The 26,241-nt window shown below is 38.4% G+C and overlaps 1 pseudogene; it reads right to left on the reverse strand.

Moving 5' to 3' along the window:
• Positions 1–2,804: 2,804 nt before the first annotated feature.
• On the reverse strand, positions 2,805–4,695 carry LOC100412387 (melanoma inhibitory activity protein 2-like; annotated as a pseudogene).
• Between the last annotated feature and the right edge of the window lie 21,546 nt (positions 4,696–26,241).

Genomic DNA, 26,241 nt, shown 5'->3' on the forward strand with positions numbered 1-26,241 from the left:
CAACAAGGAATTATCCAGGCCAAAATGTCAATAGTGCTGAAGTGGAGACACCCTAGAATATAAAGAATATGATAGCTGTACAATTAATTATTCTTCAGCCATAATAATTTCAATATAGATCTGTATTTACTGACTTGGAAAGATAAATTGTTTAGTGGCAAAAAGCAGATAATGAAAGTAAAATGAATAGTAAGAGCTCATTTAGATGAAACAGACAAAAAACTATTCCTAGCAATATGTTTCTAAGGTGACCAACATGCTGAGTGCTAATCCACAAGCTGCAATGTTTTAATTTTTTAAATCTTTCTGTATTTTCTGAAAAGTTTTCCCAGTAAACATGCATTCTTTTTTAAAGTGGAAAAACAACAAAAGCATTTTCATCTAAAAGCTAAGCAGAGAAAAAAGCACAAAAGTGTTAGAGAGGACCAATGATTAATTCTGAATGAAAACAGGATCAACATGTCCTAGAGTGAATTACAAAAGTGTAGAGGAGGTAAAGATCACTGGAAACGGGAAATTCAGGAATGAAAAAGCCAGAGTGTTGGATCAGTTCTGTTTAAGGGCTCTGAATTTCCTAAGATAGTAGCAGGAATTGGGACAGAGGGAAAAACTGTCGTCAGGGACTAAGCACCTCAATAGATGTCAACAAGAATGAGAACAGTAGAATTAGACTTCGTGACTTACGAACTTTATTCTTTTGAAAGTGTCACAAGAAAATATGAACAAGATAAAAAAAAAAACTTTAAACTTACAAATTTTATGTACCTGGAAACAACCATTCTTATAGGGAGGGGGCATGGTGGCACACGCCTGTAGTCCCAGCTACTCAGGAGGCCTGTGGGAGGATTGCTTGAACCCAGGAGGCAGAGGTTGCAGTGAGCCGAGATCACGCCATTGCACTCCAGCCTGGGTAAAAAGAGCGAAACTCTGTCTCAAAAAAAAAAAATATTAACATCTTACCAATTTTCTACTAGCTAACATCTGAATTTACAGTTCTAAAATGTGCAAATCAATAACAAATCAGGATTCAAGTCAACTGAGATGGGCTAGTTAGGCAATGCCCTCACATGAAAACAAATTATGCAATCATATTTTGCCTTCCAAGTTTTGGAAATTTTTTTCTGACCAAGGTCATCCCAATTTACAGTTCTCGCTGGTCACATGTGAAAGGGCCTGTTTGGCCCCTCGTGATTACTATTATCTCTTTTTAAAATGTTTGCCAATTTTATAGATAAAAATGAAATCTCATAACTTTAAGTTTTTGTATTAGTGTGACTGAACATTTCTCTCACGGTCTTATTGAACATTTATTGTTCTTATTTTTAAAAAAAGTCTATTAATATTTTTTTCTCATTGTTCCAGTGGTGTATTAGTCTTTTCCTTCTTGATTCATGTTTTTTGATATATTCCTACCAAGTTTGTTCTTAAATTATATATTAATTTATAGGTTCTTTTATAGGTATTTTTATTTTTTCATTTACTTTTTCTTCTTACCTCTCATTTTTTCAATGAATTTTTAGAGCAGTTTGAGGTTTGCAGAAAAATTGAACAGAAAGTATAGAATTCCCATATACCCTTTTCTGGCCCCACCCACATACACAGTTTCCCCTATTAGTAACATCTGGCATTAGTGTGGCATATCTGTTACAATTGAGGAGCCAATGCTGATACATTATTATCAACTAAACTCATAGTTCGCATTACATATGCTCTGAGGTTTTTAAATAGAAAAACTAGCTGATTTTATTATTATCTATGTCAAACAAGTCTTTAAATCAACTAAAATGTGTTTAATTAAGCATAAAGTTCCTTTCACCTTTGTCTACCACCACAGGAAATAACAGTTCTTGACATAAAGACACAGCCTTTAGAATTTAAAGCCTCCCCACCTGCAAGATTACATATATAAAACTCCCACTATTGTTTATGTAATAGTGGATTAGTTAATCAAATTAAAATAGTTATACTATCTAGAATAAAATAAAATAGAAATTTACTCATAAGATTCATATTTAAATCATCTTTATTTACATCTATATTCTAGCAAAAGTATAAGTAAATTAAGTATAAATAGCAGTTATACAGTAACAGCAGTTACTTTAAATTGAAAATGAGATCAGTCAAAATCACTTTTAAAGAGAGAAAAAATCTTGTCAGTTTTCTTGCTGTGGTTCTGGATGTTCAGAAGCAGGCTCATTTGAAGGCGGAATCAACCCTGAAGGAACTCACTTCTGCCTTCACAGTGTGGAGGTGGGAGGAAAAATCCAGGTCTCGGTGGATAGACATTGCTCACTGTTTAAGAGATTGGTAAAAGACATTTTATAACAAAGAGAACCTGTTCTGTGCCCTAATAAATCATTTATTTTATAACTTCCATTACCTATTCTTTTATTTGAGAATTGACACCAGAATAATTACTCGATCTAACAAATTAATTTTTACAACACTGAGAAAAATGTACCTCTTCAAATACAGATGATTAAAGGAACTCTCATTAACTTTTAATGTAATTTTTGTCCTATCTTAACACCTGTTTTTTAAAAAAGAGGAATTATTTCAGAATATCTAAAACTTACTATAACAATAGTATTTTTCTTTCATTATCAAAGTCCTTCTCAAAAAACATTTTCATGTAATATAATTTTCACCAAATAACCAGTTGCTACCAATAAGATACAGATAATTTTGGTTTTATAAGACCTGCAGAAAGTCAACTGTTTTTTGACTACCAAAATACAGAAATAATTCTATAGTATTAAGATGAATCCATTTGAAACCTATTACAGTTCACTTATGGCTGGCTGCCTTCCCAATTCGGAATAGTAATTGGTACACTCACGGATGATAGAAGATTTTTTTCCGCCACTGTGTTACTACATGAACAGATAGTAAAATTAGTATCTCTGAATAATAAAACATATATTCAGCTTTAAATTTTTTTTTTTAAATGAGCATACTTGCAAAGGAGCATATACTGGACCTGGGAAATCCCTTAGTGGAAAATCACCTCCAGAAGCTCCCTTTTCCCACAGAGGTGACAGGGGCCCAGTGTCTAAAGGACCCCTGTGAGAATCAGCTAACATATCAGAGCTTGATTTTCCTCTTTCATTGGTAATTTGGTGGTCCAGAAGATTCCCTGGCCTCTTGAGCCTCTTCCTCCTCTCCTTGGAAGCAAAGGTGACAGTCTGAGTGGACTCTCCAGTGAAGCTGGAGGAGACAGAAGAGCTCTCATTTCAGATGAAGCCGACCCAATGGTGAGGGACCATATGGGGAATGCTCTCTGCCAAGTGGTGTATTTGGAACATGCAGTACATACGGATCTTTTTCGAAAAGTTCAAATTTAAACTCTATTTCAGTTAATTTTAGTCTGTTGCGAGCATTTTCTTTCCTTAAATCATTGAGACGTCTTTCAGCAGTTCTATCTGTGAACCAATTATCCTGTGCTTTGTTCTCATAGGAAATAGTGCGCCCTTAATAAAAATGCATCTTTTTCTCCAATTCTTCTTCAAGATCTTTGGCTCGCTTTCTGTAGGTCTCCAGCTTTGAAGTGGCATGGCCGATCCTTTTGTCTACTTTAGAAAGTTTCTCTTCTGTCTCTACGTGGTAATTTTCCTCTGTTGTTAGTTTCCTGTTTCATTTCATTTCATTTCATTTTCTTGATATAGTTCAGTCATTACTTTAAGTTTCTGTTGAAACTTCTGATTCTAACTTCAACATGTGCGTTTTCTGACTACAAAAATGTTTGTTCAGTCTCAAGATTTTTAATATGCTCTGTAAGCTCTTCCTTCATTTTATCAACTTCCGATAACTGAATATAAATTTGGTTTCTTTCTCCTTCTAAGGTTTTGAAAGAAGCATTGAACTTAGCAGCATGAATCAGTTTCTTCATAGCTCCTTTTGGCGAACCATTTTCCGATTCACTGTTCATTTCTAACTCCAAGTTATCACCATCCCTTCTGTCTTCCAAGCATAGCAGCCCAGTCTTTCACCGTCTTCAGCAGGCATTCAGTCAGAGTCTTGATGTGATTGTCTTTATCACTGAGAACTTGTTCTGTGTGTACTTTGGAGTCTTCCAATGTTATTTTCTGTTTATTAAGTTCACTCCCTTGTTCTTTCCATACTTCAGCTTCTTACAAAAGTTGTTTCTGGCTTTTCTGAAATTGAGAATTTTCATCCAAAGCATCTTTTATTGCTGTCTTCAGTGGTTCTTCATTCATTTGAAATAAAGCCTTGAAGGTCATTTTGGCTTCAGCTACTTGTGATTCGAGGGATTTTGACTCATCTTCTAGAGACTGTATCCTTTTTGAAATATCCACCATCCATTCATTTTGTTCAGACTGTCGATTTCTCTTCTTTTAACTCTTTTACTAGACAGAGTATTTCATCCTCAAGTTCCACATTGGACCTGCTCAGCTTTTCACAGGTTGCCTCCAAACCTTGTGCTTCTGTTGCCTCCTTCTCAAAGCTGGGATCCTGTAAGAATGACTCAACTTCATAGCCTTCATGCTGTTTTTGAGTAACGCTAAATTTTTCAAGTTGTTTACATTTTTCCTCAATTAGTCTGGAAAGCATTTAGCAAGCCCTTTCTCTCTTCCCACATAAAGTCTACTCCTAACCAATATAAAACCTCTCAAAACAAAAAAGAGAACAGCAAAAAATCTAAAAATAGCTGCCCATGTCACACATTCCCATGGAAAACCTAAGAATTAGAATGTGCTCCCATACTTTGATGCAGTGCTGCCACAACCCTGCGTAGCACCTCGAGAACCAGCCTCAAGTAAGGCTGAGAGGTAGCCTGTGGCTCCTCCATAGCACCAAGCCTGCTCTCAGAGTTACCACAGTAACCCTGGCCTGTGGGGGCCACAACAAAGGGCAGAGAACATGCAGCCTTCAGTCTGGAACCGGAATCCACAAGTGGCAACCAGAGTGGACCACTGCGGAAACTGCTGCTGGGGACGCTGGGGGACGTGGGCACTCACAGGCCTCACAGGCCTATTCTGCTCACCCCGACCCCATGTTACACATTATATCCTGAGCAGTGCAGGTGCTCCAACCTGCACAAGCCTGCGATGCACCCTGTCCTGGCCACCCCACCCTCTGTTTTCATATGAGTTTTAACTAATGTATAATAACATGCATCCAACATTACAGTATCACACAGAATAATTTCATGGCCCCAAAGATCTTCTGTGCTCCACCATTCATCCCTCTCTCCCTCCCCCAGATTTATATTTTTAGTCCACTTGGAATTTATTCTAGTATGTGAACTATGTGCTGATTGTGTGAAGTCGTTGTTCTGTCAGGACCTATGATTCCAATCCTTGACCTCTACCCATCAAAGGTTCTCCTGAAATGTGTGTGTCCAGAGCACCAGGCCAGGCAACACCAACTGGGGCTTTGGTCTCCATACGTATGAGTAGAACCAGCATCCAAATGATCAGGGGTGGGGACTTGGTACTGTGAGCTTCCTCTTGCTTAGATGAGACACAGACTTTTAGCAGTTCTCATTGAAACAAGAAGAGAACATCTTAACATGTTGGAATTGGGTTGCAAATTGTTCTTCATTATAAAAGATAGCCCTTATTCTGAGATCATGTCCTTCCTATATTTTTAAAATTATTGTGGCATAAAACAGACAAAATTTACTTACTTAAGTGTACAGTGCAGTTGTGTTAACTCTATGCACGCTGTTGTGTAATAGAGCTCTAGAACTTTTTCAAATCTTGCAAAACTGAAACTCTACCTGCTGAACAACAACTCACCTTTTCCCTGTCCCCACTGATCCTGACTACCACCATTCTTTCTAAGAGTCTGACTAGTTTAGATTCCTAATATAAGTGGAATCATGAATGATGCAATATTTGTTTTTTCATGACTGGCTAATTTCTGGTTGATTTGTCTGTTTTTGTCCTACAGAAGTAATTTGAAGATGTGCTGAGTATATATATTTTGGGAGCTTCATAAGTGCTGCTGGTTAAATTGGGACAAAGTAGATACAACCTAAATGTCAAACAATAGCAGATTAGTTAGATCAGTGGCTCTTAACTGGGGCAGTATTGCCCTCAGAAGACATTTGGCAATATCTTGAGACACTTTTTTATTGCCATGACAAAGGATGAGTGCTACTGGCATCTAGTACTGATACAGGGGACAGGGAGGCTGTTTTTATTTTTGTAGCTTTGTAATATGTTTTGAAGTCAGAAAGTCTTGAAGCCTCCAGCTTTGTTGTTCTTTCTCAAGATTATTTTGGGTCATTTGAGATTCCATTTGAAGTTTAGAATTTCTTTTTCTATTTCTGCAAAGAAATACCATTGGGATTTTGAGAGGGATTGCATTAAATATGTAGTTTACTTTGGCTAGTATGGACATTTTTAACAACATTAAATCTTTCAGTCCATGACCATGGGATGCCTTTCTGTTTATTTGTGCTTCCCTATAGCTTTTTGCTAACATATGTTTGCATGAGTGTGTGTATATGTATGAGAGAGAGCTTTAATAATTATTAAGGTAGTTTTCTTTTTTTAAGTTCACCTTTAGAAAAATGTTGCCAAATGCTGTGTTTTCCATTTTGGGGACTTAGTGGGTGAGGTGATAACTTTACTTGACTACTGTATTTCAATGTCAAAAACACATTGGCCTAGACTTTAGAAGAAAGTAACGCTTATTGAAAGCAGTCACGTGGTCATCTAACTCTTCTTACCCAAGTATAAACCTTAATAGATATTACCACTCTAATGTCAAGAAAATCTGAACCTCAAGAAGCATTAAGAAAAAGTGAGGGGAAAGGGCATTTGCAAAAAAAAAAAAAAAAAAGATTCTTTATTTTCCTACCAAAGATTGATTCATCTTCTAGCAAGTGTCAATATAATGAATACTTGGTTCAAATCCCAATTCCATGACTATCTAAACATGAGCAAATCACTTACTCCCCTCAGCCTCAGTTTTCTCATCTGTAAAATCTTGTCTATAAAATTTGGAAAATAAAAGTACCTACCTTATAGCGTTAGTAAATGAAATAATATATGCAAATTAATGGTAATTTGTATAGTGTTTAAAACAGCACCTCATATGGTAAAATCTGAATGTCACCTATTATTTATATTTATTTTAACCCCACACCAACTCATCAATTCAGCAAACATTTAAACAGCACCTAATCCTTCTGCTAGTTCTACTGTTACAACTGTCAATAACAATAGCTTACACTTATTACTTTTTGTAACAAGTATTGCTGACTTTTTTTTTTTAGACAGGGTTGCCCAGGCTGGAGTGCAGTAGTGTGATCACAGCTCACTTCAGCCTTAACCTATCAGGCTTAAGTGATCCTCCCATCTCAACCTCCCAGGTAGCTGGGACTACAGGTGTGTACCACAACACGTGGCTAAATTTTTGTAGATACGGGGTCTGACCATGTTGCCCAGGCTCGTCTTGAACTCCTGGCCTCAAGTGATCTGCCTGCTTAGGCCTCCCAAATTATTGGGATTATAGGCTTGAGCAACCATGCCCGGCCTAATGACTTCTTTAAAAGCTTCAGTTCCTCCAATTTTGGCATAGATTTTCTCATTTAACTCTCACAACATTTTAATAAGTTAGATGCTGTTATTATCCCTGTTTTCAGATGAGGAATGTTGGGAGAGGCAATCCATCATGAGCCCTGAGTGTCCCTGTGTTTTTTCCTGGGTATGCCAAGAATGCAAGACTCTGACAGCTATTTTTCACAGTTACATTTGCCATGAGCAGCCTTGCAGTGAGGCAACATCTTCCTCTAAGACAAAGAATAGGCTGTTTCTGCTTACTTTAAAAGCAGTGAATTTCCAAGCTCAGTGTCTCTCAGCTGTGGGGCAAAATCGCTTCATTTGCAGCATCCGCTTGGCCCCTCCACGTTGCCCCTGCAGGACTTGGAGAGCAGGAGCAACCAGTAAACATGACATCCATGTGACTTACTTGTGCAATGGTTAATAAAGTTATGTCTCTGATCCAGGAGTCTCATGTCTTCTGCCAGCATCTATGAAGCCTTAACTGGCTAGCTTATTAACTTACAAGGAGGGTAAAATCACAAACCCTGACAAAGAAGTAGCCTGTTTAGTTGACAGTGTTCCTACTGAATTCCAAGATCTGCAAGAGGAAGAACCTACCCGTCTTCTTCAGTCTTGTATGTTGAGAATAGGGCAGAGTCCCAGATATACAGCAGGCATTTAATGAAAACTTATTGAATAAACATGACAGATGATGCATTAAGTGATTTACGTATGAATCTAATGCAATCCTTATAACAATCCTAGAAGGTAAGGATTAAATATCTTTTTTACAGATAAGGAAAGTGAGCACCAGAGAGCTTAAATAACATGTCCACGGTCACACATGGACAGTTAAGATTGAAACCTAGTCTTGTCAAACTTTAAAGCCTGTTGCTCAGAAATAACTTACTCAATAAGGTAAAATTTATTTTATGTTACTTTGTTATATTTTTAAAGACACATTTTCTTGAAATTTCACGTGTAGAATATAATGCCTTGTAGTAATTCTGCTCAATGATTCTTTCTATTGTCCGCTGTTTCCCATGTATCTGAGGGGGTCTGGATATTTATCTTAAGCCAGGCGTTCCTGGTACCTCCCCCAGTACTCAATCTACCTCCTTCAAACTAGCTCCCCCAACTCAGATCTGTACCCCAAGCAAAACTGGATTTGTTCATTTTTGATAAAAATAAAAAAGAAAGTGACTTTGCAATGCTGTAGAATGGAAAGATTGGTATATACAGCTAGAGACATGAAAATTGTTGGTGAAAAGCTAGATGATTTTTGTTAAGGTCCAAGATTCTATCCTTTCCCTAAACTACCAAAGGGTGATGTTTAAACAGTAAGACTCAGAGATTTAAAGACTGTATCTCAGTTCAACCACTCTCTGTTTAAAACAAGGACTCTGTAGTTTGGACTATGCAGCTTTTAAAAATAGTTCCTTTATTTTTGTATTAATAGACTTTGGTTTTTTAGAACTGTATGTCTTTTTAATAAGCTTCTAGAAATTATGGCTGTGTTTTCTGTCTGTTATGCAAGTCGTCTATCAAAAACCAGAGTAGTTCTTTTATTTTGAATGTGCAACTGTAAATAGATTAGCATTGCTTTGAGAGATTTAGAAAGGATTTGTATACATATTTGTGTGATATATGTATGATAAATTTCTGAATCCTAGAATTCTTTATGGCATGAAGAAAGCACTAAAATCTGCTATTTGAATAGTCAAAAAGCACACCATAGAAGAATATAAAAATACACAGCAGTGACTCTAAAATCATGCACCATTGTCCTATTGTTCCTCATCAGCACTATGTCACTGTGAGAGTAAATCTATTTCTACTTTTGCCCACTCTCTGATTTTTAATTATACTATCAGAACATGCTTACTTTTTTTTTTTTTTTTTTTTAGAGAAAGGTTCTTGCTCTGCTGTCCAGGCTGGAGTGCAGTGGTATAATCGTAGCTCACTGAAGCCTTGAACTTCTGGGCTCAAATGATCCTCCCATCTCAGCCTTCTGAGTAGCTGGGACTACAGACACATGCCACCACACCCAGCTAATTTATTTTTTGTAGATATGGGGCCTCACTTTGTTGCACAGGATAGTCTCAAACTCTTGGCTTCAAGTCATCCTCCCAGCTCAGCCTCCCAAAATGATAGGCATGAGACACCATGCCTGGTGCCCTCATCTTTTTTTTTTTAATTGCAATAACGAAAGCACAAGGCAGCCAAGCAGAAAGACTGGAGTTACCACTCAAATCAATCTTTCTGAGAACTCAGAGACTAGGGTTTTTAAAGATAGTTTGGTGGACAGGGGGCTAGGTAATGGGTACTGCTGATTAGTTGGGAATGAAATCATAGGGGTGTGGAAAACTGTCCTCCTGAGCTGAGTCTGCCTCTGGGTGGGGGCCCCAGGACCAGTTGAGTCATGAGTCATGAGTCCAGATAGGATCAACTGATGACCAGAATGCAAAAATCTGAAAAAACATCTCAAATTACCAACCTTAGGTTCTACAATAGTGATTTTATTTATAAGAGCTTATCAGAGCTTGAATGCTGTGTTGGGAGCTCTGCTGCTCTCTTAGGAGCTGCTAGGCAGGGACGTTTAGGTCTGCTGAAGCTGTACCCACAGCCGCTCCTTTTCCCAGGTGCTGTGTCCCAGGAAGGTGGGGGCTTTATTTATAAGTCCCTGATGGGCTGCTGCCTTTTTTCAGAGATGCCCTGCCCAGCAAGGACATCTAGTGAGACAGTCTGCCTGCAGCTGCTGAACTGTGTTGGGCTCTGCCCAGTTAGAACTTCCTGCCTTTTTTGCTTGCACTGTGAGATTGAAACCACCTACTTGAGTCTCAGCAATGGTGGATGCCCCTCCCTGCACTGAACTCCAGTTTCCCAGTTCAAGCTCAGACTGCTGGGCTGGCTGCAAGAATTTCAAGCTTGTGGATCTTAGCTTGCTGGTTTTCATGGAGGTGGGACCCACCAAGTCAGACCACTTGGCATCCTGGCTTCAAGTGAACAGTTCTGTCTTGCTGGTGTTCCAGGCACCACAGGGGTATGAAAAAAAAAAAACTGCTGCAGCTAACTCAGTTTCTGCCCAAATGGCCACCCAGTTTTGTGCTGGAAACTCAGGGCCCTGGTGGTTGTGTAGGTACCAAAGGGAATCTCCTGATCTGTGGGTTGCGAAGACCATGGGAAAAGCACAGTGTCTGGGCTGGAGGGCAGGAAACTGCCTAATGTCTTCCCTTGGCTAGGAGAGGTAGTTCCCTGGCCCCTTGCTCTTCCTGGGTAGGGCGGCGCCCCAACCTGCTTCGGCTCACCCTCCTTGGGCTACACCCACTATCCAACCAGTCCCTATGAGATGAACCAGGTACCTCAGGTGGAAATTTGAAAATCGCCGCCTTCTGTGTCAGTCTCACTGGGAACTGCACACCAGAGCTGTTCCTAATCAGACATTTTGCCTCACGTCGTCAATAAATTTTTTTTAATGGCCAAAGCATTTGGACAGAGATTTCTCCAAGGAAGGTATTGAAATGGCCAATAAACATATGAGGAGATGCTCAGCATCATTCATCATTAGGAAAATGTGAATCATAACCGCAATGAGATACCACTTCACATCCACCACTGTGGCCATAATTTTAAACAAAACACACAAAAAAGTTGGTGAGGATATGGAAAAATTGGAACCTTCATATATTGCTGGTGGGAATGTAAAATGGTTCAGCCACTTTGGAAAACAGCTTGGCAATTCTTCAAAAAGTTAAGCATAGTTATCTAATGACCCAGCAGTTTAACTCCTAGATATGTACCCAAGAGAAATAAAAACATGGCCAGGCGTGGTGGCTCACGCCTGTAATCCTAGCACTTTGGGAGACCGAGGTGGGTGGATCACCTGAGGTCAGGAGTTCAAGACCAGGCTGGCCAATCATGGTGAAACCCCACTTTAAAAAAAAAAAAAAAAAGAAGAAGAAAAAAAAGAAAAGAGAAATGAAAACATGTTCACACAAAACCTTGTACATCAGTGTTCATACCATCATGCATGACTGCCAAAAAGGAAATAACTCAAAATCTTCATCAACTAATGAATGAATTCTTAAAATGCAGTATATCTGTATGATAGATTTTCCCATTCTTCTGTAAGTGGAAGGAGAATACTTATTACCCAAGGGATTTCTTCATCTAGACAATAACTAAGAAGAATTAAAGAAACTCAGCTAATTAGGCAGCTCACTTCTTTAAAGAAGATCAAAGTATTAGTCTCATTTTTTCTAACCAATGTAGGTGGTTGGTGCTGTTACTCATATTTTACAGATAGGAGATTTAGAAACTATAGCTTGGTGTTGAGTCAACCAGCAGTGACTCAGACGAGTAATGTGCTATGGGCTTTTTCTGTCTCAATAATACTTAATTCTTATGTTCAGAGTATTAGCATTTTTAATTGTCTGTTGCTCATGCCTAAATACTTCTCAAACCTTCTTCCTTTAACTAATTGTAGTAATTTAATACTATATGAAATATGAACATCAGGTAGCATAAATGCAAAACACTATAGATAAAAATCTTGCTAGCCGTTAATAACATGTAAGAAAATTCTAGTGTTAATTCTGTTGGACAGGATACTAAAACATAGATATTTGAAATCTCTTTTAGAAAACATTTCAGGTACCTGTTCCTTAGCACTACCCCTAATGTCTTCAGTTTTGTTTTGCTTTGTTTTGTTTTTAATAATAATGGATTTCAAGTTCTTCAGATTGAAACCAAAGAAAATGGCTGGGCATGGTGGCTGACACCTGTAGTCCCAACATTTTGTGGGGCTGAGGATCTCTTGAGGCCAGGAGTTTGAAACCAGCCTAGGTTACATAGTGAGACCTGGTTTCTACCAAAACAAACAAACAAACAAAAAACAGAAAAATTGGCCAGGTGTGGTGGCATGTACCTATTGTCCTGGCTGCTCAGGAGGCTGAGGCAAGAGGATTGCTTGAGTCCAAGAGTTTGAGGCTGCAGTGAGCTATGAGTGGGCCACTGTATGGTAGACTGGTGACAGATCAAGAGCTTGTCTCTTGGAAAAAAGAAAGAAAGAAAATGAAATCATACAGTTACCAACTAGGGGGAAAAAAACGTGATTAAATTGCTTCCCCCCAATCCAGCCCCTGCCAATAATTGATAAAGAAAAACAAAACAAAACAAAAAAGAAGAGTAAATATATTATTTTCTTGGAGTTAGAAAGTACAATGCAAAACCCAGAAATCATAAAGCTTTAGATTTCAAATTTGAATGAGTTTAGGAATTTCTTGAGAGTTGCTAAATCTGGGGAGAGGGGATGGTAGGAGGAATAGGAAATACAGATGAAGCAAGATTGGCTGTTTGTTGCTAATTGTTGAAGCTTGGTAATGGGTACATGGGAATTTATTATATTATTTTCTGTACTTTTGTGTACACTTGAGATTTTTCATAATAAGGCTTTTTAATAGTGTCAGAGAAAATCATTTTTTCTCCCTGAAGTCAACTGATGAAGAATAAGTCAATCTTATCTTGATCTTACTGGATCAGCACACTGTCTCACAAGATGACAGTAGCTTCCAATTGCATGGTTAGCATGTTTACTTCTATGTTTTTTTAAAACAATTCTAGCAAATTCTTTAGTACTGATCATTAAATATAATAGAAGTTTTGAAGAATGGATGGGAGGGAGGAAAAAAATAAAGGAGGGAGATGGGAAGAAGAAAGAAAATCCCTTACGGAGCTTCTTAATAGTACAGAGTACAATAATAAAGAAATTTGATTAGCTAGGTCTAGAATGGAGCCCAGGAATTTGCATTTGCACAAGGCCTCTAGGTAATTTGAGAAATGGTCATAGTGACACAATTGCACAAGTTGTACTACATAAAAATGCAACCACTTCTAGAAGAAGACAAAAAAATAAAAATAGTCTAAAGGAAAACTGGGACATATATGTACCTAATTCCTTAAATTAAAAGAATTATTATAAATCATTAAGGAAAACAAATGAACCACTGGCAAAAGGAGCAAAAGACTTAAACAGGTAGTTCCCTGCAGAGGACATAAACATAACCAATTTTATGCTTCCTCCCACTAAATCTTAAAAATACGCAAATTTAAATAGCGAATATTTCTCATCTATGTAGGATGAGATAAATGTACAGATAAATTGGTAACAGAGAAGACATCACTGATGATACCAACAGAGAAACCAGAAACAGGCCATCTGGAAGATGGAGATAATTTTGTTTGTCTGAGACAGAGTCTTACTCTGTTGCCCAGGCTGGAGTGCAGTGGTGCGATCCCAGCTCACTGCAGCCTCGACCTTTCTGGCTTAGGTGATTCTCCCAACTCAAACTCCTCAGTCTATAGGCAGGCACCACCATGCCCAGCTAATTTTTGAATATTTTATAGAATTTCACCATATTATTGCCCAGGCTAGTCTTGAACTCCTGGGCTCAAGCAATCGACCCATCTTGACCTCCCAAAGTGCTGGAATTATAGGTGTGAGCCACCATATCTAGCCAGAGATAGAGTATTATTTTTTTTTAATCTGAAATTCAAATTTAACAAAACATACTGTATTTTTATTTGCTAACTCTATTTTTAAAATTTTAGATTAAAAAAAGCCAAACAAAACAAAAAAAATAGTCATAGCAAGAGAGTGAGGAAAGAGCTACCCTCCTACAATTGTAAATTGTAAATTAGTTCAATGTTTTTGGAGGGTAATTTAGGAATATCTACTAAAAGACTCTTTGACTCAACAGTTTCACTTTTAAAATTCACATTTGTGGCTCAGCATGTGGCTCACGCCTGTAATCCCAGCACTTTGGGAGGCCGAGGCAGGTGGATCTTGAGGTCAGGAGTTCGAGGCCAGCCTGTCTTTACTAAAAATACAAAAAAATTAGCTGGGCATGGTGGCAGGCGCCTGTAATCCCAGCTACTTGAGAGACTGAGGCAAGGATAATCGATTGAACCTGGGAGGCAGTGGTTGCAGGGAGCTGAGATCAAGCCACTGCACTCCAGCCCGGCCAATGGTGAGAGACTGCATCTCAAAAAAAAAAAAAAAAAATTTACTTTTGTTTACTTTTTTATTGAAAGCAACTAGAGTTTTAGGAATGTATTATTTATTTTCACAGAAGGAAGAAGGAAAAGGACAAAATAAGAAAAAAAAATGTATTACTTACAAATGTTTATCCAAATATTCAAGATATGCACAAGAATTTTCACTACAGCATTGTTTACAAAAAATAGGAAAAAAATTGGAAGCAAGGCAAATGTCTATCAATAGAAGCTGTGTAAATTATATTATAATATGATACAATGGAATCCTCTGTGGTTGTCAAAATGAATAAAGCAGATCTATGCTGGTTTGTTGGGGTGAAGGGAAGGCAGTTTGAAAAACAGTGTTTATGATTCAATTTGTGTAAGTAATAGTAAGCAAAGAAAAGTAACTGGGCAGAATCATCACCAAATTTAGGAAGAATTATAGAGACTCACTATCTTCATTATGTGTCTAAGTATTTAGCTTTTAAAAAAAATAAGAATGTATTTCATTTGAGTGAAAGAATAAAAATAGTTTTAAAGGCCGGGCACGGTGGCTCAAGCCTGTAATCCCAGAACTTTGGAAGGCCGAGGCGGGTGGATCACGAGGTCAAGAGATCAAGACCATCCTGGTCAACATGGTGAAACCCCGTCTCTACTAAAAATACAAACAAATTAGCTGGGCATGGTGGCGCGTGCCTGTAATCCCAGCTACTCAGGAGGCTGAGGCAGGAGAATTGCCTGAACCCAGGAGGTGGAGGTTGCACTAAGCCGAGATCGTGCCATTGCACTCCAGCCTGGGTAACAAGAGCGAAACTCTGTCTCAAAAAAAAAAAAAAAAAAAGTTTTAAAATTAAATGAAAAGACAAAAAAGTATTGATTATCGGTACACAGCCTCTTTGATAGTGTCATGTGACAGTTCAAAGAAATTAAAGATGACCTGTAAATGATGTAAGGGACCAGGGGCAGGACTCTTTCAGGAACTCTGCTGGAGGCACTCATGGGTAAGGTCCTTGCTCTTCAGTGCATTGTCCACTGAACTGGGATAAACAACATCATGATCCTAATGTAAAAATAGGCAGTTAAACATATGGGTTTCATCTATCTCCTGCCCCAGCCTGGACTCTCTGATCTGACTTTTTAATTATTTTTAGTTGTTTTTACTTAAGATAAATTTGAACCAATTGACAACCCAGGTTTCACTAGGCTTATGTAATATGCCCCTTGTCAGTCCCCACCTCCAGGTGGCAATCCCTGATCTCCAGCCTAGTCTGTTTACTCTCTCACTTTCACTGGCTATCCTGTGTTAACTGTTCTACCCTCAACGAGGCTTCATTGCTCTTTAGTAATTCCTTACTCTACCCTTAGTAAATTCCTCATGGTGGCTGTCTGATAATTTCCAATATACTGAATAGTCTGCTTATTAATTCACTAAATGAATAGAGTCATAAAGCTGAGGGCTAATCATCTCACTTAAGTTCCCTCCTTTGATAAGGAAGTAAAGTCATGAAGAAATTAAATGTCTTTCGAAGTCACTCAATCTGTTGGGGCCAGAGGTAGAATTTTAATTCAGCATTTCCTGACTGAACAGTCATGGTGCAGCTCCCCTAAAGTTTAGAGAAGAGTGTGCAAACTGGAAATCAACTGAGAAACAAAGTTTCCAAGAAAGAAGGAATCTGTAAGCTGAGGTTTACTGTTACTGATATAGTCAAATCCCTATTATTAAAATTTTGGCTTATTCTCCCACCAGTTAATCTGGTTAAATCATGTTCTCAAAATTAATGAGAATTGTCACTCCTGCTTGGTTTAATTACATGCATGAATTGAAACCACAAATCTATTTACTCCTATTCTGCACATCAGCAGATGACCTCAGTTCTTACATCATTGAGATCACTGATACTATTCAAATTGATTCTGTAAACTTCCATCCATACAAAGTTTCTCTTTGTTCTCACCAAATCCTGCTTTCTTTCATCTCCCTAAATGTTCTCCCCATCTGTAATTTTAATTCCAAATTATACTATGCACTATGGCAAGTTTATAATTAAGAGAAAATAAACTTTTCTGAGCCTCAGTTTGCTGTGGTGAACATACTGCCTGCTTCACAGAATTCTGTTTAAGAGTAAATGACATAGCACATGTAAAAGCATGTTGAATGGTGAGCAGCTACTCAGGAGGCTGAGGCAGGAGAATTGCCTGAACCCAGGAGGCGGAGGTTGCGGTGAGCCGAGATCGCGCCATTGCACTCCAGCCTGGGTAACAAGAGTGAAACTCTGTCTCAAAAAAAAAAATAAATAAAAATAAAAATAATAAAAAGAAGATGATAATGCTAGCCATCTGCTGAAATCCTTGACAAAATACTTTCAAACCAAATCCAGCAACATAAAAAGTATAATAAGTCCCATTATCAAGCAGGATTTATCTCAGGAATGCAAGGTTGGTTCAGCATATACAAATCAATAAGTATAATACACTATTATGAGCTGAATTGTGTCCCTCTTCCAATTCACATAGTGAGCCCTAACCCCCAGTACCTCAGACTGTGACTGTTTTTGAATACAGTGTCAAAGAGGTAATTTTAATCATTAGGTTGGACCTTAATCCAATATGATTGGTGATATGGTTTGGCTGTGTCTCCACCCAAATCTCATCTTGAATTGTAGCTCTCATAATCTCCACTTGCTGTGGGAAGGACCCAGTGGAGGTAATTGAATCATGGTGCGGGTTTTTCCTGTGGTGTTCTTGTGATAGTGAATAAGTCTCATGAGATCTGATGGTTTTATAAAGGGCAGTTCCCCTGCACATGTTCACTCTTGCCTGAGGACATGTAAGACATGCCTTTGCTTATTCTTCACCTTCCACCATGATGGTGAAGCCTCCCCAGCCATTTGGAACTGTGAGTCCATTAAACCTTTTTTTCTTTATAAATTACCCAGTCTTGTTATGTCATTATTAGCAGAATGAAAATAAAATAATACAACTGATGTTCTTATAAAAGGAGACTAAAGCACAGACACTCACAGAAGGAAGACCATGTGAAGACACAGGAAGGAGACAGCCATCTACAAGTCAAGGAGAGAGGCCTCAAGAGAAACTAATCCTGCCCACAACTTGATCTCAGACTTATAACATCCAGAATTGTGATAAAATAAATTTCTGTTGTTTACCCCGTATGTGGTAGTTTGTTATGGTAGCCCTAACAGACTAACGTACAACATACTAATAGAACAAAGGACAAAAAATACACATAATCATCTCAATAAATGCAGAAAAAGCATTTGACAGAATCCAAGACCCCTTTATGATTAAAAAAAACCTCAACAAATTAGTAATATAAGAGAACTTCCTCAGTGGGAAGCATCATACATACTGGTAAAAGACTGGATCCTTTCCCCATAAGATTAGGAAAAAGATAAGGATGTTGACTCTTTCCACATCTATTTAACATTGTGTGGGAGGTTCTAGCAAGGGCAAGCAAAAGGAATAAAAGTCATCTAGATTAGAAAGGAAGAAGTAAAATGATCTCTATTTTGAGATAACATAATCTTGTACAAAGAAAACCGTAAGGAATACACACACACACACACACACAAACACACACACACAACTATTAGAGGTAATAAATAGATGCAGCAAGGTTGCAGGATGAACAGTTATCTGCAAAAATTAATTATTCCCATACTCCAGCAATGAACAATCTGAAAATAAAAATTAAGAAAACAATTTCATTTATAATAACATCTAAAACAATAAAATATTTAGGAATATAACACCTAAATTTCACTCAACCAAATAAAAAATAGATAAATAAACTGGACACAGTGGCTCACAACTGTAATCCCAGCACTTTGTCAGACAGAGTGGGTGGATTGCTTCAGCCCAGGAGTTCGAAACCAGCCTGGGCAACATGGCAAAATCATGTCTCTACTAAAAAAAAAAATACAAAAATTAACTGGGCATGGTGGTGTGCACCTTCAGTCCCAGCTACTTGGGAGGCTGAACTGGGAGGATTGCTTGAGCTCAGGAGATGGGGGTTGCAGTGAGTCAGTATTATACCACTGCACTCCAGCCTGAGCAACAGAACGAGACTGTGTCTAAAAAAAAAAGAAAAAAGACAAATTGATTTTCATCACTGAAAACTTTTGTGCTTCAAAGGATGTTCTCAAAAAAGTGGAAAAAAACCCCCAAAGAATGGGAGAAAATATTTGCAATTCATGTATCTGACAAAAGTAGCATATCCAGAATACATAAAAAACTCTTACAACTCAACAATATAAAGACAATTAAAAATTCGACAAAAAATTCGAATACATATTTCTCCAAAGAAGATATACAAATGGCCAACAAGCATATAAAAAGATGCATAATATCATTTGGAAATGCAAATCAAACTGATGATAACACTTCATACCCACTGGAATGGTTGTAATAAAAGAGACAGACAATAACAAGTGTTGATGAGGATGTGGAGAAATTGAAACTCTCATATATTTCTGGTAAAAATGTAAAAAGATGCAGCTGCTGTAGAAAAAGTTTCAGAGATCCTTAAAATGTTAAACATAGAGTTACCATATAACCTCAAAATTCTTTTAGATATATACCCAGGAGAATGGAAAACATGTCCACACAAAAACCTGTACATGAATATTTATGGTAGCATAGCCAAAATCAGAAACAATCCCAATGTCCATCAACTGATGAATTAATAAATCAAATGTGGTGTATCAATACAATGGATTATTATATTACTCAGTAGTAAAAATGAATGATGTGCTAAACATGCAGAATGAAACTTATAAACATGCCAAATGAAAGATGCCAGACACAAAGGCCACCTATTGTATGACCCCACTTATATGAAGCTTCCAGAATAGGTAAATCAGTAGAGACAGAAAGTGATTAGTGGTTGCCAGGAGATGGGTGGGGTAGGGAGGATGGTAAGTGACTGGGGACAGGTTTTTTTTAGGTGGGGTTGATGGGAAAGTTCTTGAATTAGATAGTTATGGCTGCACAACCTTGTGAATATACTAAAAAACTACTGACTTGTACACTTTATGGTATGTGAATTACATCTCAGTTTAAAAAACAATGCTGAGTGTTACCATTTACTGATTATTTTATGTGTCCCATACTCAACTAAAGACAAGCCAGTGAGTACATCTTATTATCCCCACTTAGCAAAACAGGTTCAGGAAGATTAAGTGCTTTGCCCAAGGTCACATACTAGGAAGCCATAGAGCTGAGATACAAGTCTAACTCCAAAGCCCTAATATTCACGAAGCCACCAAGCTGTACTGATGGAAAGTTTTTAATAGTTTCCATTACATACCTAATAATGCTCAATAAAATAAAAATATTGATTGTGTGTATATAAACAATACATTAATATGTATGCCATATATATAAATATATATATATATCCTACAAATTAATGAAAAAAGTAAATAATAGAAAAATGGGAAAAAGTATGATCAAGTAATTCACACACACAAAAAAATCCAAATGGTGATTTAATAATCATTTGAAAAGGTATATGGCCAGGCATGGTGGCTCACGCCTGTAATCCAGCACTTTGGGAGGCCAAGGCGTGAAGAGCACATGAGTCCAGGAGTTTGAGAACAGCCTAGGCAACATAGCAAGACCCCTGTCTCTAATTTAGAACATGAAAAAAAAGGGTGTATGAACTTAATAGTAATCAGGGAAATGCAAATTAACACAAGACAATTGTTGGTTCATTCTAAAGACAAAATTTAAAGATGTCTAATATTCAACCACAGAGAGTGAAGGAAAATTGGTACTCATACATTGTTGGTGTGCAGTAAAATTAATAGCCACTTAATATTACCTATCAGAATTTAAAATTTGCTGAGTGCGGTGGTGCGTGCCTGTAGTCCCTACTATTCAGGAGGTTGAGGCAGGAGGATCGATTGAGTGTAGGAATTCTGGGCTGTAGTGCACTATGCTGCTCTGGTGTCCACACTAAGTTTAGCATTAATATGGTGACCTCCTGGGAGCAGGGGAACACCAGGTTACCTAAAGAGGGGTGAGCCAGCCCAGGTCAGAAATTAAGCAGGTCAAAACTATCATGCTGATGAATAGTGGGATCATACCTGTGAATAGACAGACACTGCACTCCAGCCTGGGCAACATAGTGAGACTCTGTATCTCAAAAAAAAAAATTGAAAATTTACCATTTGATCAAGTAATTTCGCTGATAGGAAATACTTTGATGTGTACCTAAGGATATTCATTGCTTGTTTTAATAGTGAAAAAATAGAAATAAACCAGATGTCTACCTATAGCTACATAATTTCATTAAATTCTCAGAAAAATATTACCAGGAGTTATTCTGGGGAAAGTAGTGAAACTGGAGCTGGTGTTGGGGAGCATGAGTAAAGGGCTAGTAAAACGGTTTCCCTTTCTGCATGAGAACTCGACCTTTGGTGGTTGACAAGGATCTTGCTGCGGGTTCCTAAGCTGCATGGATGGTGGACTGCTGCAGAGTCCCAGGAGGACGTTCCCATGCCCCAGTGCCAATCTGTGCTTCCTTTGGAGTATCCGTTGCAGCATCCAAGTGTGGTCTAGATTGTGAGTCCACGTTCAGTTGAACCTTAAAAGACCTCCTGTTGGGCATAGCTGGAAATTGAAACTAAATTTGTAAGTTAAAAATTAGTTCATAGGCACCCTCCATCTCAGCCAGTAGGATCTTCATGCTGTTCCTTAAATGTACGCTGAACTTTCTTGTCTCTCACACTCCCCATTCTCTTGTTAAAATATTTCCATCCTTCCAGGCTGAAATTGCCTGCCTGCCTGCCAGTAAGCTCACCCTCCTCTAAACTACCTTATCATCTTGCTTGCCTCTGTTCTACGGTGAAAATGGGTGATCTCCCAGGTCCAGCTGTGAACCTAGGATTTTAACCCTAGATTTATATTCCCATTCTTCAGATGGTAAGCTTCTTGGTGAAAGAGAAGGATTCATCTTGTTTATCCTGATAAGGACGTGTAAAGCCCTTGGGAAGCCTCACATCTAGAAAGTGCTCCACAGCATTTTGTTATTCCCTGCCACTTAACTTCCAGGGCCTGTCCTGGGACTGTTCCATACCAAGGCATGAGTCTAGTTACAGATCCTGGTTCTTCCTCTCTGTATTCTAGCCTGTCCCAATGCCAGGCACAGGGTCTTGTCTGGCTGTGTTCCAAGACATCACAAATAAGTACATAGCTCACTACATGTTATCAGTGAAAACCCCTAGATTTGGCCTAAAATGGGGCCATTCATGTGGCCTAGTTATGCTAGCGTTGTTCCTATACCTAAAATGTTAGGAGATTAGACAAATATATAGTATGCTTTTTGTTGAAATTTGGTGACCATAACTAAGCTATTTTTATATCTTCAGAGGACAACCTAAAGGCCCAGAACTGCCCTGTCCTATCTTATAGAGTTGGGATCCACAGGCTTTTTCTGAAAAGGGCCAGAGAGTAAGCGTTTTATGGTCTCTGTTGTAGATACTGAACTCAGCTATTAGAGCATGAAAGCAGTCAGACATAGCTGAGAGCTGAGTTCCAGGAAAACTGGAGTGCTGTGTTCCCAAAACACTGAAATTGGAATCCCATAGAATTTCATGTGTCACAAAGTATTTCCCTTCATTTGATATTTTATCAAACATTGAAAAAATGTAAAAAATATTCTTTATTCACAAACCATACAAAACCCGTGGCAGGCCAGATACAGCCTAAAGACTGTAGCTGGCCTGGTCCCTTATCTGATATTTCTCTAGACTGGGAGTATACAAGAATCACCAACCCCAAGGGAACCTCTGTGATTTGTTCTGTGAATTCAGAGTAAAAACCTGAGATTTGGCCTTTGTAAATGTTCTGAACTGATGAGATTAGTCCAAGTTACCCTATAAAAAGGGATTTGCATCCAGGCGCAGTTGCTCACACCTGTAATCTCAGCACTTTGGGAGGCGTAGGCAGGCAGATCACCTGAGGTCAGGAATTTAAGACCAGTCTGGCCAACATGGCGAAACCCCATCCCTACTGAAAATACCAAAATTAGCCAGGCATGGTAATGCATGCCTGTAATCCCAGCTACTTTGGAGGATAAGGAGCAGAATCCCTTGAACCCAGGAGGTGGAGGTTGCAGTGAGCCAAAACTGTGCCACTGCACTCCAGCCTAGGTGACAGAGCAAGACTCTGTCTCAAAAAAGAAAAAAAAACGGGGCGGAATTTGAGGAAGAACCATGATGTACAAGCACACTGGCTTATTTCTTCTATTTAATGTTATACAAAGCTTGTCATCTACCTGTTTCATGAATGTGGCAAAGGAATTAAATCATGAGGAATTCATTTCCTAAGTGCATTGCAATTTGGCTTCTTCCTTCACTTTGATTCCCAAATCATCAGACATCTTGGGGCCACATCCAAACAAGCAGTTTTCAGGGCTTATTTTATATGACCTCTCAGAAGCGTTTTACAAAATTGACCACTTTCTTTTACTTGAAACTTCCTTTCTCTTTCTTCTCTCTCTTCCATTCACCATGACTTTTTTGTTTCTTTTTTTTCCTCCAGTCCTTTTGGCCAATTCTTCTCAGTCTCTTTCAGCATTTCCTCTTCCTCTGCTTTTTCTATAAATGTGTTTCATTCTCTAAGGTTCTATTCTGAACCATCTTCTTTTCTTCTTACTTACCCATGGTTTCAAACACTGTTTTATGCTAATTGTCACAAGTCTAGATTTCTAGCCCAAATTCCCATGCTGCACCCTAGACTCTCCATTCTGTTACTTTCTAAATGATATATTTGTATGTTTTGCAGGCTGGTACCTCAATCGAGAATGCTCCAAGCTTAAGTTATCATCTTCTAGTTCAATCTTCTCCTTATCATGAGTTTTTTACTCTGTTAGGTGGCATTAGTACCAATGCAGTTGCTCATTGTTATGGTTTAAATGTCCCCTCCAGAACTCATGTTGAAATTTGGTTGCATTGTGACAGTGTTGGGTGAGATGTTTGGGAGCAGAGCCTCATGAATGGATTAAAGTTGTTACCTCAGGGATGTGTTAGTTATTGTGGGAGTGGACTGATGAAAGATGAGTTTGGCCCTCATTTTCTCTCTGTCTCATGCCCTCACTTGCCTTTCTGCTTTCATCCATGAGATGATGGAACAAAAAGACCCTCATCAAATGGCCAAGCAGTTGCCAGTACCATACACTTGGACTTCCCAACCTCCAGAACCATAAGCCAAATACATGCCTTTTCTTTGTAAATTGCCCAGTCTGTGTTATTCTGTTTTAGCAGTTGAAAATGAACTAAGACACCCACATTATCAGTAGTAGATAGGCTCTCTCCATTCTAGGATCCTCTGGTAAGAACTGCAACCCCCTACTTACAAAGGCCATGTTTATATTATGTGACCCTTCCCCTTGCTTTGATTGGACTTGGGTGGGTGCTTAACCCAACCTAGATTAATCAGACTGTCTCCTGGGATTATCTTCAGCCATTGCTAATTCTTGAACTAGAGCTGGTACAGTTGTGTGCATGGAGAAGAGCAGAAAGCAGGTGTACAGAGAGAGAATGAAGTTGATACACAGAAAGAAGCAGAGAGAGGAAGATGTGGCCTTGGATAGAGTAATCTTGGCCCTGCTTGCTTCACTCACCACCTGCCTGTGTCAAAGCCTGCAGGGCAGCCCTTGTCCCTGGTTACCACCTGCTGGATACAAAAAGGTTTGCCCCTAAACCTTTGTAACTGATTCCTATGCAGTAGTCCCCACCCTTATCTGTAGGGGCTGCATTCCTAGACCCCCAGTGGATGCCTGAAACTTCAGATAGAACTAAACTCTGTAAGCACTATGGTTTTTCCCAAACATACATGTCTATGATAAAGTTTAATTTATAAATTAGGCACAGTAAGACATTAATGACAACAATAATAAAGTAGACCCATTATAACAATATACTGCTACAATTTCATGGATAGATGATTCATTCTTACTGAGGAAGACCTTTAACAACCTCAGCATACAATTTATATTCTTTCCTTATTAAGTTAAAACCTTTTACCTTTTCACTTAAAGGAAGCACTTTACGGCTTCTCTTTGGCATTTCCAAATTGCCAGCATCACTACTCTTGCGCTTTGGGGCCATTATTAAATAAAATAAGGGTTACCTGAACACAAGCACTATGATACTATGACAGTGAATTTGATAACGGCTGACTACTAAGTGACTAACTGGCGGGTAATGCAGACAGCCTAGATCTGCCGGTTGCAGGGATGATTCATGCCCTGGGCAGGATGGAGTGGGACTGCAAGAGATTCCATCCTGCTACTCAGAACAGTGTACACTTTAAAACTTTATGAAACTTTCTGGAATTTTCCATGGAATATTTTTGGACTGCAGTTGACCACAGGTAACTGAAACTGAAATGGAAAGGAAAACTGTGAATACGGGAGAACCACTGTATTAAATTCTACCTATTGAATTAGCTGACATGAGTTTTGTGTTCCTGGCTGGATCTTGACTGATGTAGCTGTCTTTGCAAATAAGCACATACAACTCTACATCACTTAAGACCTGCGTATGTTCCACTGTATGAATGTTCTATGATTTATTTAATCATTTGGCTATTGATAAACATTTGTTTCTAATTATTTTGCTACTACAATAAGTGGTATGATGACCATCTTTGCATATGTATGTATTTCTACAGGATAAATTTCTAGAAGTAAAATTGCTAGGTCAAAGAGAGTCTGCATTTTAAATTTATGATAATATTGTCAAATTTATCTCAAAAGTTTGTACCAAATAATACTTTAACAACTGTGCATTAGAGTACCTGCTTCTCTACACCCTGCTCAACTTTTTGCGAATCTGTCAGTTTTGTTTGTTTGAGTATTTGTTTTGAAACAAAGTCTCACTGTGTGGCTCAGGCTGGAGTGCAGTGGCATAAAAGTATTTCACTGCAGCCTCCACCCACTGGTTTCAAGTGATTCTCCTATGTCAGCCTCCTGAGTAGCTGGAACCACAGATGTGTGCCACTATGCCTGGCTAATTTTTAAATTTTTTGTAGAGATAAGATTCACCATATTGCTTAGGCTGGGCATTTTATTGTTTTGCTTTGCATTTTAAAAAATTCTGAGTTAGATTATTTTTTTATAGACTTATTGTCCATCTGCATTTTTTTTCTGTGAACTGCCATGTAACTGGTTTTATTTTTTGCTTTTCTTCGCTTAATATTATATGTCATGAACTTTATCTAGAATAATTAAAAACATCATCAATAAAAACTGCATATTATTTCATTCTATGATTATACCGTAATTATTATTTTATTATTGGACACTTAAATTGTTTCCAATTTTTCTTTTCTCTTTTCTTCTTTTATTGAGACAGGGTCTTGCTCTGTCACCCAGGCTGGTGTGCAGTGACATGATCACAGCTCACTGCAGCCTCGAACTCCCCAGCTCAAATGATCCTGTCACCTTAGCCTCCCAAGTAGCTGGGACTACAGGCACGCACCACCACACCTGGCTAATCTTTGTATTTTTTGTAGAGACAGGGTCTTGCCGTATTATCAAGGCTGGTCTTGAACTTCTGGCCTCAGGTGATCCTCCCACCTTGCCCTCTCAAAGTCCAGGGATTACAGGTATGAGCCAACATACCTGGCCCAATTTCTCTTAACATTTATACATTCT

This window comes from Callithrix jacchus, chromosome 9, assembly GCF_049354715.1.
Source record: "Callithrix jacchus isolate 240 chromosome 9, calJac240_pri, whole genome shotgun sequence".
Lineage (NCBI taxonomy): Eukaryota > Metazoa > Chordata > Mammalia > Primates > Cebidae > Callithrix > Callithrix jacchus.